Source organism: Wolffia australiana, chromosome 10 (genome assembly GCF_029677425.1).
Source record: "Wolffia australiana isolate 7733 chromosome 10, ASM2967742v1".
Taxonomy (NCBI): domain Eukaryota; kingdom Viridiplantae; phylum Streptophyta; class Magnoliopsida; order Alismatales; family Araceae; genus Wolffia; species Wolffia australiana.
The window spans coordinates 16,727,313-16,742,075 of NC_135844.1; positions in this window are offsets into that span (position 1 = coordinate 16,727,313).

Below are 14,763 nucleotides of genomic sequence, written 5' to 3' on the forward strand. Positions count from 1 at the left end.
TTCTTATTCAATAGAATGTGTGAGATTGTGGGTTTTAGTTTATGGTTATAATAGTTCTTTGTAGAAACTGACTGAAAATATGGAAGGAACGATGAGTGATGTAATGAGTAAAAACTCTTGAAATGATAATTAATTTTCTACCTTTTCTGCTTCTAATTTGCATCATGCTGGTAGGCAATGATTGGTTAATTGTTTATTGTATTGCTCAGGAGTGTACAAAATTTGGCATTGCTCTAGCTAGAGGTTAAATAAGAGTGTACAAAATGAGAACATGCAATATTAGCATTGGATAAGGTTTCAGCCATGTTTATTGATGCTACACCAACATGCTCTAAGAGATCTAGAAATTTTCCTTCACAAATGATTACTCTAATTTAATTATTTACAACTTCATCAGGCCGAACATGCAAAATCAACATAATGTCAAAGAGTCCAAGAACCTAGATAACCTTGAGATTGCTTAGGACTATTCACGAGATCTATATCAAACTAAATTTCTCTGTACTGTGACATTATTTTCTCTTTTAATAATGTAACCTGGAATAACAAACACTAACTACAAAACATCATGTCCTTCTCTATCCCAGAGAAATCAGCTAACTATGAAGCAGTTCATAACTTTCCCAGTTAAATATGAGTTGCATTTGGCTCGGAGTTGGGCCAATGATATCCCTTGAAGTGGGTCCACTAACATTTAAAGGAATACATTTAAATGAAATTTTCTTACACTGGATGTAAGAGTTATAGGAAAATAAAGCAGACAAAAAATATAAATACATATCATATTTCATGGGACACCCCCCACAAAATTCATTTTGTGAAAATGAATTTTGGGATGACATTTGCTGCGTTGAATGAGGACCAATAGATCAATGATGACTGATGTCATTATTGATAATGTTTCCTGTGTCTTTAGTTGGATCATTTTATATGATTATGTCAAATGTCAATAGCAAATTTTTTATTAAATTTTGATTTGTCCTCATATTTTGTACTACTTTTGGTTCATCCAATTTACTGCAGATTCCAAATGCTTCAGAACTTAATTGTATCATAGAGATAAAATTAGATAAATAAATTTACTTCACAATATAATTGAATCATAAATTTAATAGGTTGCCACAAAAGAATACTATATTTAGTTTTTTATCTTCAATAATTATGGCTTCAACGCAATACACTCCAGTAAAATATTCAATAAAAGTGTATATATAATAAGTACTCATGGGTATGAAAATCATTGGGAAAGAGGGTCAACACTAAGTATGAAACCCATGGGCATATATCTAGGAATCATTCAGACATTCATTGGGAATATACAACCTTTAGGAATCATGATTTATATCATTTATTCCATCACCTACCCAAGGTTCAAATTCAGATCCATTGGCGTATACTATATCTAATGCTTTAATTTTTTAACCTCAATAACCCTGTAGAGAATATGCCTCTTCAAAAAACAACTTTACTGATGAATATTATACAGTAGTTTGAAGAAATAGTTTACACTAATGGACCTAAATTATTCCTCTTTTCTTACCTGATGCCATGTCTCTTCATTAGCTGGGGGAAGAATTGGCACAAATAATATTCTTGTGGAACTTATCATGATAAAATGTGATTTTTTAGACAATGTGTGGTTAGTAAGGATATTTTTTAAGAAGGCCCAACATATAGAATTATTTGGTCTTTCAACCATCCTCAACATTTTAAAAATAGATTTAAGGACCACAAATACAAGTAGACTAAATTCTAGCTTGAGATAATAACTAATGCCATATATATGCTTTCATTGAGTTATTTTTTCTTCTTTAATTAAACTATATATTATCAATGTAGATATAGTATTAAAGGAGGATTCTTCTACTAAGTTTTCAATCTCCTTCATTTATATCAAATTATACCCCTATAACACAGTGCTTTCTTCTTATATATCGTGGATATTAACAACAGATTAAATCTACATGCAAGCATCGTAATGATTTTTATGGTCCATAACTTTAATTTAAGAAGAATATAAGTTTAATTCATCATTTTTAGCATCATAATGTCAGTAATTATGCAAAGTAAATGATTATACGACTATTATTAACATGTTATAAAAATACCTTGTAGGTAAAAAATTAATTAATTAATATTGAAACTTATGTTTTTCCAAAACATATTTCAAATTAATTAAAAATATTTGCATAAAAAGTATCATTCTCAATCTTTATAATAATATTTACACTCATGTGAATCTCATGTAGTCCTCATCTATGACTCAGAAGCATAATGTTTCAAACTATTTTTTATATTTTTTCATTGAATATAAATATATGTACACTTTGACGGTATAAATTTCCAATGTCCCTCCTTCTCAAAGATTTATCAATTTTTCTAGTGTAAAAATTTTCATCATAATTTGTCTTTCATCATGCATAGCAGACTTCTCACAAAATATTATGGTGAAAATATCATGGAAATATACTTAAACAAACTCTATGTTGTTATCAGAGTCAAAGAAATGGATATGATAACACATGATGCAACCCAATTTTTCCAAGACATTTAAAAAATGCGCCAAACTATACTGTGTCATTATCCTAAAATATTAAATTTCATCCATTGTGTCATTATTCTAAAATCTTAAATTTCAGGTGAAATTCATAGTTTCGTTCCCTCAAACTTGGCCACCATAAATCTGAGTGGAAACAACACTTAGAGAGAGAGAGATAAGAGAGGGGATTTCAATTCAGAATGACTTTCATGGGTATAAATAATGGTTGTCCTCTTTTATTTATACTCTTTAACATAATTTCATAAAGCTCTTAAGCTTAAAGTACATCCACCAATGTCCAAAAATACTGTGTGTGGCCCTCTAGGCAGATGTATTACTTTATTTAGTAACTCTAATGGCCCAATAAACTTCATTGGTTAACATTATTAAATAAATATATCTACATATAGATTAACCCAGTCAGTAGGTTGAGTTGCCGAGGTAAGCCTTGTGATGTAGAAGATACAAAGGAGCATGCAAACTCTCTCATGGAACATTTACCATCATTGGTTATCTTGTATGTTTAATACACCATCTGTGTGAGAGTGCAGAATGACTAAGGTATGGTTTGCCAACCAACCCTAGCTGATCATTCTAGTTAATACTGATGCATGGCAGAAATATTGGATACCACCTTCTCTAATATTTTCACTACCCTGCCTAGAGATTTAACTGCATCTGCTTGAATTTTCTCCTCTTACACTACGACAAGTGATCCCACCTTGACCACATAATATCGTTCATTGACTTATTGCATCCAATCCTACAATGATTTGAATCTTGTGATTGGAGGCGTGAAGGTCATAGTCAAAACACTACCATCCATTTACAAGGTATCGTTGACGTTTCTGGAGTAAGGACCACAAACATTATCGTGACATGAATTAACCTAATTGAAAGTTAGATATGATATCATTTACGTGTTCATACAAATTAATTCAATGAAATCTTTTGCCAAAGAACACCCACTATATGACATTAGTGACTCCACACTAATGGCTAAGGGATTTTTATATTCATCATGTGGGTGGGACAAGACAATGTTATTCATTATAAATATTTTGATGTCCTCAAGTATCCATCGAATATAAATATTTAGATTAAATGGTTAAAAAAATTTAATCTTCATATTATGATCTCATCATAATTCACTTAGTAATTGCATTTATGAATATGGAACAAGATGTAAAATGGGTGACATATATTTCCAACAAACCTGTCATGCGTGTGTGGTATCATTTTTCACTTGAGGATGATTTAATGGGAATAAAATCCATAGATTTATAATACTTTCACATGTCCTTTCATGTTTTCTGTGATGACATTTATTATCATTAAATAAGGTATTTTCCAATGGGTAAATGATCCCTCTGATTAAAAAATAAAAATATGCCAGATCAATATGCAATGCAATTTGTGATGCCGTAGTAGTATAATTTTTCAATGATTACCATAGTGGAATATTCATTAACCAAACACATGATTGGTTGTCATTGAATCAAATGTAGTGGCCACCCATGCCAAGGCAGAAACATAAGTCTGAACACCTTAAATTATATTTAAAATATATTTCACAGTGAATAAATTATAATTCATAAAATATATTTAAAATATATTTCAACTTATAAAATAATATATCCAAGAAGTTAACGTCAGAAAGTTCAAAAAATATGTCTGGGCCTAAAAAAATACTCTATGTGAATATAATGTTGAAAAATAAATTAAAATACCAAGAAGTAAAATAAATTAAAGTAAATCATTTTGGACATATATAGTTAGTCATTTTAATGCAAATAAATATGTAAAATTATGATACTATCCCAATAATTAGCATGCTATAGACTAGAGAATCACCACCAATGCACGAGTTCAGTGGTTGTCTTCCCAAGACCTTCAACACGAAAGGAGATTCACTAGTGACTTAGTTGGCTATTACAATTGATTTTACATTAAAATCATCCTGATTTTTAATCTTATCATGGTAAGTTGATAATATGATAATTTTTTCATTATAATAATTGATTTTAGATATTTACTTACATTAAAATGATCATACATGCATGATATCTTCCTTGAATGACTAAAGTAAAATTCATAAGGATATTCTCATTTATTTTGGGTATTTTCATGGAATTTAATGATATCATATTCATAGACAAATTAATTTTCTATATCAGAAGTACTTAAAGGCTATAAAAATATAAATGAAATTTCTGATTATTTATTGCATCTTGACATGTGTTGCATTCCAATTAATTCAAATTTCAACCTACCAAATCATTATGAAAATTTTCCATATTGGCACTACAATTTGTGATCCCATCATGTACCAATTAGGTACTAACAAGTATTTAAATGTGCAGGGACAGGGGGCATCATGATAAAAAGCAAAATATAAATTGCAATAAATTCAATGGAAAGCAAGGACGCATGAACAAGAGAAAATGTTGAATGCTGAGAAATTGGTGAAACTTACCAGATGAAATTCATGCATGCAATTATGTCTATTTTTATTCACCTTTGTGAGTTTTAGAGACATTAAATGATATTTTTATAGGAAGCATCATCCATGCATGAATCAATTATAATTTTATTTCTAGCTATAATAATGAAAATTGTCAATTTTTTAACCCATGTTTCCATCATATGCTTGAATTTAAAGTCAAACATGATCCAACATACTTCCATTATTAGCCTTATGGAATTGAAAGAAATAGTAAAAATGGCAAGGGAGGAAGAAGAAGAATACAAATTAAAAAATGGATGCTTTATGCAAGTCAGAAGTGGCTGCATTGAGCAGCTCTCCATGGCCAGCGGGCAGAGAGAGCCCTTCAGCTGCGGCCAGGGAGTGCAGCATTCAAGGCAGTGGTGGCCACACTTAAGCAACTGCATTCAGCAAGGGTTAACTTTCAAGCAGGCATGGAATCAGGAAATCATCGCTCTACAACCAACCAAAAAATCCCATAGTGACCTTAATGGCCGAATATGAAGCCCTCAGGGGGGGGGGATAGGTAGGTTTTAGTTTTGAATTCAAATACACTATGGTTCTTATTTAAATAGGCTTTACAATTTCCAATTTTGATATTAGATTAGACTCTTACTTTATAAATGCATCACGAGCCAGGCTGAAGGAGACAAAAGATAATGATCGGGCTTCAAGCTGACATGGCCCGAAGCCCACAAAATAATGTGCCAACTTTAAAATGAAATGAAATAACCTTGACCATCCAATATTCCTAAGGAAGTGTAATGGTGAGACTAAAGACATAATTTTCATTTCCTTTTTCCTAGATTGTGACTTAGCAGCGGACGTTGGCTACACGAGTGATTAATAAGGACGTAACAGGGAGGGCAGCAGATGAGGGCAAGGGTGCATTAAAATTTAAAGGGTCCAGATGACGTTGGCTACAGCCGGGGGCGCCCCCCCCCCCCCCCCCCCACCCCCCCAAAGTGATTAATAGTCAGGGGTAAAAGAACCTGTCCCCACCCCCAGTCATCCACCCTTTTCTTAAACGACATTTATGAGTTATGAGATCACAACAGCCCAATCCTGCAGTGAGGAGTTCCTAAAAAAAAATGTAATCAATAGCATGTACGGCTTTGCCCGTGATCGGTGAAACCACATTTCCTCATTTTTTAAGAACTTTTCATTGTAAAAAAGCAGAGATGCTGGAATACCCATTATGAGGTTGAGGGAATCAATCCGGGGTTTTGAAAGCTTTGTGGCAGCTGGAAAGCTCATCATGTTGTCATAGGATCTCCGGGAAGACTAGGATTTGAAACAACCTAGAGGCCACAAATCACAGAAGCACATTGACGCCAGGAGGCTATGGTCAACACATCTTTCTCTACAATTCATCAAGTTATGGAAATTATGGTTCTGGGTTCTCTTCGGAAGATTATTAGTTTTGAATTCTAAATTGGAATCAAAATTTTGAATCAAAGTTTCAAAGAGCGCCTCATTCAGGTATTTGATAAAAAAACTGAGATTCAAAATTCCCTCTCCATTTATCTTCTATTTTATATTAAAAATAACATAAAATAATAACTAAATCTACAAATGCACCAAAATCTCACTCTGTTTTGATACAAAAATTTCTTTTCTGTAATTCTCATAACTAAACCTCTAATCTCCTCTTATTATTCCGCTCATCCCCTAATCTCTTCTCTCTATTTCATTTATCTAATAACATATTACAAACTTACAAAACTTTAATAGTATCTATCTAACTATGTAACTTTCATATCATACTATAATTAGTTCTCTCAACAAATGCTATCCACCTGTATATATGATGACTTAATTTTTTTCATATTCTATAAACAATTGGTAATTAGATATTCGAAGCTTAAAAAGTTGTTTCGTGCTTCAATATGCTGCTGTTCAAATTAATAAAATAATTTTTTACTTGTCATAAACTATGAAATAAATAACTCATAAGAAAATAATTTAAAAATTAAACAATGTAATATGATTTAAGAAATTACACTATTTCCTCGTGGCTCAATATGTTTTATCTAAATTCTACGATGAATGTGAAATAAAATTTTGATTACATAGTTTTCATAAAAGCTTAATTCAAGATAATAATTTTTCTAAAATTTAAATTATTTTCACGGTTGATATTTCACTTGTAGTTTTCAAAGTTTATAGTAGTACAGAAGCATCAATATGCTCCAAATTGAATTAATACATGAAGTGTAGGCAAAGATTTGCAAAGGAATAAGTAAGTTGGAGCATAATAGTGAGTGTGGGCATAAATATTTCATACACTACATAAGATGATTGGTCCTCCTTGATGGAAATATATGAGGCTGCCAAGCCAATCCCACATATCATATCTCAATCGATGTTCATCAATCGAATGTATTCATTATAGTGCACATGTGATGCTTATAATGAACCCATGAATACATGATCGTACTGAGTGAATTATGATGAGATCATAATACAGAGATCACTAGTCTTTAATCATGTGTTCTAAACATTCATATTTGAATGATCATCGAGAAAGACATCAAAGTATCCATATAGACTGGCTGATTTTTGTAACCATTAGTGTGGAGACACTAAGGATAGATAGCATGTGCTCTTTAGTGGAAAGAGTTCACATAATTGAACGGTACAAATCCCTGAATGGTATTTTGCCGAACTACTGATCGTGTTGGTTCACGTCACAGTTGTGTAAGTGGTCCTTAGACCTAAGATACCCAATACGTCTTCCTGCGAGTTCCTAATTATGGAATTCTAAATAGTCTTAATTTGGGTGCAAGAAGAAGTTCACGGAGATGATTGAGTGGTAAAGATGGGATTACCCCTCCTCTGTATAATATATATATATATATATATATATATATATATATATGTAAAATTATTTATTGGGCTGGCTAAGGAGCTGACCAGGCGCATCAACGCCCAAGCTAGTCCACAGATAGGCGAGCACGAGCGCTCAAGCCCGCCCGCAGCCGGCAAGGGGTAGCGCTTGACAGGCAACCGAGCCGACAACATAAGTTACACACTGAGGCCCACTCAGGCCCACAGAGAGGAACCAAGTCGCAGTTTAAAGGAGAGGCATTCATTATGATTCAATAAAGAAGACATGCCAATGTTTATAGAGCGCCACAATTTTTTGTATTTTCCAATATGGGACTGAATCCCATTATCTATTTTAGACTCAGCAGCGGGCCGGGCCAATGAGTAACCAATTAATCACAGCCCAAGGGGCCACGATCTAAACAAAACATAAGTAAATTCAGACCGGGCTTCGAGCCAACCTGGCCCGAAGCCCGTGTCATTTCGAGCCATTTTTTAATTAAGAGGACTTGATCTTAGCCATTCGATCTTCTTAAAGAAGATCGGACATCGAGATTGGCCTCATTTTATCTCAATGTTTTGTTTATTCTTTTTCAGGCCCTATGATTGGTCCGCGCCAAGTGACGTGGATTGTGGGACCCTCAGTAGGCAAATCAGAACAAAAAAGAGGTTGACGGGGCGTGCTAACGTGGCAGCGGGGGTACACCATTAGAAGGGTCCACGTCTGCAATTTAATCACAGCCGTTGGACATATCATAAGCAGGATCGGATGGCCAAGGGCATTTCTATCCATCCTCACCCCTGGCCATTGACGTCGTCGGCCAGAGGCCATTTTTGGCCGGTGAGGGGGTTTTGCCAGGCCATTTAATGGCCTGGGAGGACCTCCAGGGTTGTCCCCCTCCATCAGACAGCCTTGGAGGTTGCTCCGAAGCCATAAAAGGGGACCCTAAGGCCCCAAGTTTAAGTATCTTTCAACCATTAGCCTTCACGTCAGCAAGGATCCCTTCTGGCAGCCGCAAGAGCAAAAGGACACGCGTGATACCTCTTTGAACGTTCTTGGAGCTCCGGACGGCACCGAAGAAGAATCTGAGCACCCTAGATTTGCGCCAGGATGGAGGAGATGAGCAAAGGTAACCACATACCGTAGTTAGGCGACGACGATCGACACCGCAACCTTTTCAAGGATCAAAGGAATCACAGATTGCATTGGAGCAGAGGTTGATGATGTTAGGATTACAATTCAGTCTTATGTTGTGAATCATTAAATGTTTTTCATCCAGGTCGAGGCCCTTAATCCAACTCTAGTCTCTATCCATGATTGTTGGCATCCTCATTGAAGATGATGTTCATACTCTCCATCTCCACTTCTGTCACTATTTTTAATTTTTTTCCACACTCATATCATCAAAATCACCATCAGACATCCTTGATCATTTTTTTGTCATTTTCACCATCAGTCATCCATCATCTGTGACATATGAGTGATGACTAATGACAAAAACTGTTCCATTCAATCATCCACCCATTCTCTAGATGATGAACTTTGATGGAACTAATGATAATATGTCATCCGTCCAACAAGTTTAACATGTTAGTATAGTCCATTTTCCTAATGCTCCCTGGATGTCTGAAGATATGGCCAACTGTGAAATCCTAATCAGTCATCTTGTTGAGTAACGGTGCATCTAAGAACCCTAGTCTAATATTTCAAATCTTAGCTTATGACTTCAGCACACTCTTTTCCTTGATTAGTGTCTTCTTACACTAAATGTAAAGGATCCCGTCTTGACCACTACATCTTTGTAACTATTTCCATCCAAGCTGAGACATTTACAACAGTCCATCCACATGATGACTTTGGTTTCACAGGTCAAAATACCACTTACACGATTATGAGATGAATCAACCTGAACTATGGTTTAGTGTAATACCATTCTGATATTTGTATGCTTTATTCAATGAACTCTTTATTTTAAAGATCACCCACCATTTGTCCTTAGAGTCCCCACATTAATGGCTATCAAATCAACCATATTCTCATATGAGTGGCACAGTAAAGTAATATTTTGTATGGATATTTGATGTCCATACCATGTATCCCTTGAATATGAATATTTAGAACTCAAATTGAAATATTAACATTATCATGTATTGATGGAATTTTTAACATCACACATGCATTATGTGAATGTATCGTATTTATGAACATTGAACGATATGTTAAATGTGTATTTGACATGCTGGCCAAAAATATTTCTATCTTATGAATTTCTACGATGGAAATCAACGTCCTAGACTTGATGGAAATATATGTGCCTCGAAAGCCAACCATACATTTCATATCTCGTTCCATGTTCATTAATACAATGTACTCATTGTAATGCACATATGATGCTTATAATGAAGTATATGAATACATGATCTGACTTAGTGAATTATAATGAGATGGGAATACGGAGATCATTGGTCTTTAATCATGTTGTACAAATATTCATCTTGAAAGGATATATGAGTGGGACATCAAAGTCGGGATAGAATAGTACCATCTAGTCCCACTTACAGAAGTTTTTGACCATACATCCATTATTGTGGAGACACTAATGATAAATAGTGGGTTCTCTCAAGTAAAATGAGTTCTCCAAACTGATTTTTATGAACCCTGATTGTTATTATACCAACTGTCAATCATGTTAATTCCCATCATGGTTCTGTAATTGATCATTTAAATTGAGACACCAAAGCCACCTTGTGGGTGGACAATTTTACATATAATGTAACCTATGAGTAACTAATCACGGTGATAATCTCAATCTACGGTCGTCGCTAATTGCAATTATTCAATAAATTTATACCAGTACTTACCTATGAATATTTAGTTAGTGATGAGTACAAATCATCTCCATAGGGAACAATAATTAAGGGTTCAGTTTTATAAATATGAGAAGAGATAAAGTGATTATCAATATGAGAAGAGATAAAGACGAGAATATAATAGGCGAGACAGTGATATCGAGTCAAAGGTTGTAAACAACTATAATTCAAACGAATTAGCAAGGAAAGGAGGAAATGAAAGTAGAATTACGTGAAGTGTTACATAAATGAGGTAGAGAACCTGTTGCATACGATAATGATCAAGTGAGTGAATTATGATGATAGGGAGACAAGATAATGAGGACATAGGGAGATGTTGTGATAGTGAAAAGATGATAATAAACTCTATTATACTAACGATGGTGTCATGAAAGAACCATGCAAGGCCAAGATGCTTACCATAGATCTTTATGTTCCGCTATGATCACGGCTATTTATGAGTGCTGATAAGTTCCCCCACTTCTCTAATGCTTCTTTAAACACACCCAAGGCACCAAGAGCACATTGTCTGGATCTCAAAAACTCACTATCTTTCAATCAGCCCACATGAGTAGGAAGCAAGTTCAAGGATGAATTTCATAGAGATACAATCCTTTATTTATCAATTAGAGGGTATGGATGGGAAGAGGAGGCGGAGATGAAGCATGGTGGTGCACACGACCACGCACCATCACCCAACATGACACCACTATTGCAAGAGACGTCCCCTGTCATGACCCGTCGCAAGTGTAAACTTCAGACCCAAGATCTGAGCATCATTTAAAATTAGATTTGATTTTCCAGTTATTTAAATTTTCTATTTCTCCAAGGCCTATAAATATTCCCATGTTGTATTGAACTTTTTGGTGATTTTCTTTGGAATTGAAGTTTTTTTCTTCTAAAAGAAATTTTCCCTAGTCTCCTCTCCGCCCCCGCCGCCGCTGCTTGCTGCCACCATTGAGAGGAGGTCTCCCTACTTGTATCATCCCATGCACGGTCATTGTGTGCAGCCGCCAATGGCATGAACACAGCACATAGTCGTTGCCCACGCAACCTCGTGCACAGCGACCACCCACGTGGCGCCAATTGATAATCTCAATTGTAGGGTTAAAATTCGTCGTTGGTGATTGAGATTATTCAATAAAATATATTTGACCGTACTTGAAAATACTTAGTTAGTGATGAGTACGGATCGTCTCCACAGGGAACGATGATTAAGGATTTACTTTCTTATACTAGTGATGATGGACGAGAGGATCGACGAAAGCAAGATTTGAGGACGTGAGCTAGTGATATAGATAAAAGAAACATAATTATAAGCTAATTTAACTTAAAGTAAAGAGTAAGTGATTGTGATGGATATGAGGATGAACGATGGGATAGACGAGGATAGTGGTGGCATATGGAGTGGCATGATGACAAGGATGGAGAGATGAGAGAATGGGAACGTATGAAGTGATAAATGAAACGGTGATAATAAAAACTAGAACTATGATAGCGATGATGTTGGGAGAGAAACAACGTAAGGCGAAGACACTAACCTTAGATCCTTACGTTCCGCCAGGATCACGGCGATATGCGAGTGGCTGTAAGCTCCCCCTCTTCTCTTTTGTCTCTTCCCACACACCCAAGACACCAAGAACACTCGTGATGGATCTCAAAACTCACTCTCTTTCAATCAGCCGACAAAAGTGGGAAGCAAGTTCAAGATGGTTTTTACAATGATCTAGGCCTCTATTTATAGATTAGAGGGTATGGATAGAAAGAGGAGGGGAAGATGAAAAGTTATGGACGGTGGAAGTTGAAGCAATCCTAGCCTTTAATTTATTCTCTCTCCTCATCAATGTCATCAGTTTGTGCCTGTTAAGAAGTCAAAGCACTTGGTATTCTGTGGCTTTTCGTATTCCGTGGCTTTTCATATTCCATGCCTTTTTGTATTCCGTGGCTTTTCATATTCCATGGCTTTTCGTATTCCGTGGCTTTTCATATTCCGCGACTTCTCATATTCCGTGCCACATGTACATGTCAAAAGGACAAAAAACAAAGAAAAAATCTCTTTCTCAATACTGACGTGGCGACGCATCCGCACGCCACGTCACACTATGCCATAAAAAAACCAAAATACTTAAAATTTCATATTAAATAAAATAAAAGCCCAAAAATACGTATAAATATATATTTTGAATCAGAAAATTCTTATCTTTCCAAATTTAATATCCAAAAATTCCAGAAAACTCATATTCTTTCTCAAAAAATTATATTCTTTTAGAATATACTATTAGAAAAATCCTAAAAATATAGAAAATTCAAAAATTTGTTCTAAAAATAGATTTAATCATTTTAAGCTTGATAACATGCAAATATGAGTAATTTAATGCATAAAGACGCATAAATATAATAATATAAGGCACTAAAAATGCATGTTATCAGACCTGCACACAGCCGCTGTTCGTGCATCCCCACATGCAGTCACCACCCGCACGGCCATGCGCACGGCCATGCGCACGCCCACCGCCTGCGCCACCCAGCACGCGAATTCCGCTCACGCGGCCCCACGCACAGCCATCACCCACATCAGCCACGCACGAATGCTGCCCGAGCAGCCTCATGTGAGACATCGCTTGCTCGGTCCCGCGCACGGTCACCACGCACGCAGCTCTGTATGCGGCACAGCTTGTGTGGCCCCTGCATGCAGCCATTGCCCTCACAGCCACCACGTGCAGCCACTGCCTGTGTGGCCATCTAACAGGGCCGCCGCCCACGCTGATGCCCGTACTCTGCGCCAACTGTTGGATCCGCGCTTGGTCTTGTCAAGCTCACGTTTTCCACCCTCGCCAACGAACGCCTCGACACTTCCAACATCACCTTCACGCACTACGTCAGCGCTAAAGGTCCTTCCTTGCCTATTTGGTGATTCGCATTACTCCTCCCAGTATTTCCTTGTGTGTTTTTCCACCGCCGTCGAATTAGGAAAATAGGTCAGTGGATTAAGTTTTGAATCTTCTCATAATCGGCCATTCGAGATATTAGATTTGGGGCTTTATTTTCACCACGGTGGTTGTAAGATAGTCCTCCCGCCCTCGATCAAAGAAAGGGGCTGCACCATCATCATTTTCTCTGATTTTTTAATGTTCAAAATTGGTCATGTTGATTTGTGGTCTATTTTATCCATCCCTAGTTGTGTTAACCAACTTACCCATGTCAGTTATAGTCATCCTGAATCAAAGCATCCTTGAAAATTTATTCTCAATCAGACTTGTGGATTGTCAGATACCGTAGTTTGAATTTGGACCAATCGTAGCCCTTATTTTTTCTCTTTCCTTGTCCTCGGTGCTGACATTTCCTCTTTTTTTGTTTTGGTTGGACTATCAAAATTTTAAAATTCTGTGTCACCTCATCCTCTGTGCTCGTGCCTTTAAAAGCGGCCACATGTACCTGCAAGTGGAAAAGGACAAGAGACATTCTACTTTTTTTATTTCTTAATTGATTAGTCCATGGCATGGCATCATGTCGCCACACCAGCCATGGAATATTCTCCCTTTTTATTGTTTCAAGTGAATGACTTGTTGACATGCGTCATTCGCAACAGAGAAAAAGGGGAAGATTCCCTTGTTAGTATGACATTTTTCTATATGTCATGTCAGCACTTTTTGTCTTTTTCTTCTTTGTTTAATGATTTGTGGTGGAACTCGTGCACGCCACGTGTGCCGCCACATTTTTTTACTTTTATTTTAACATTTTTATATTTTAATTTTCTCAATTCTTGTCAGCATTTATTGCAAAAAAGAGTCCTTTTTTTATTGGTCCAGGTTGCCCTGCGCCAGAAAAAAGTAAAAATTAATTCTTTAATCTTAAATGCCATTATGTCATTGCTCTTCACAATGTCATAACGACATAGCTAAATGATTGGTTGTCGCCAATCATTAAGTGGGTTTAATGATTGGATGACACCAATCATTATCCCAAACTCTGATTGGTAGCAGTTCCACAAATGGAACGACGACACATGGCGTTGCAAAAATAAAAGACTTAAAATATGTTCTAAAATTCATATTAAATA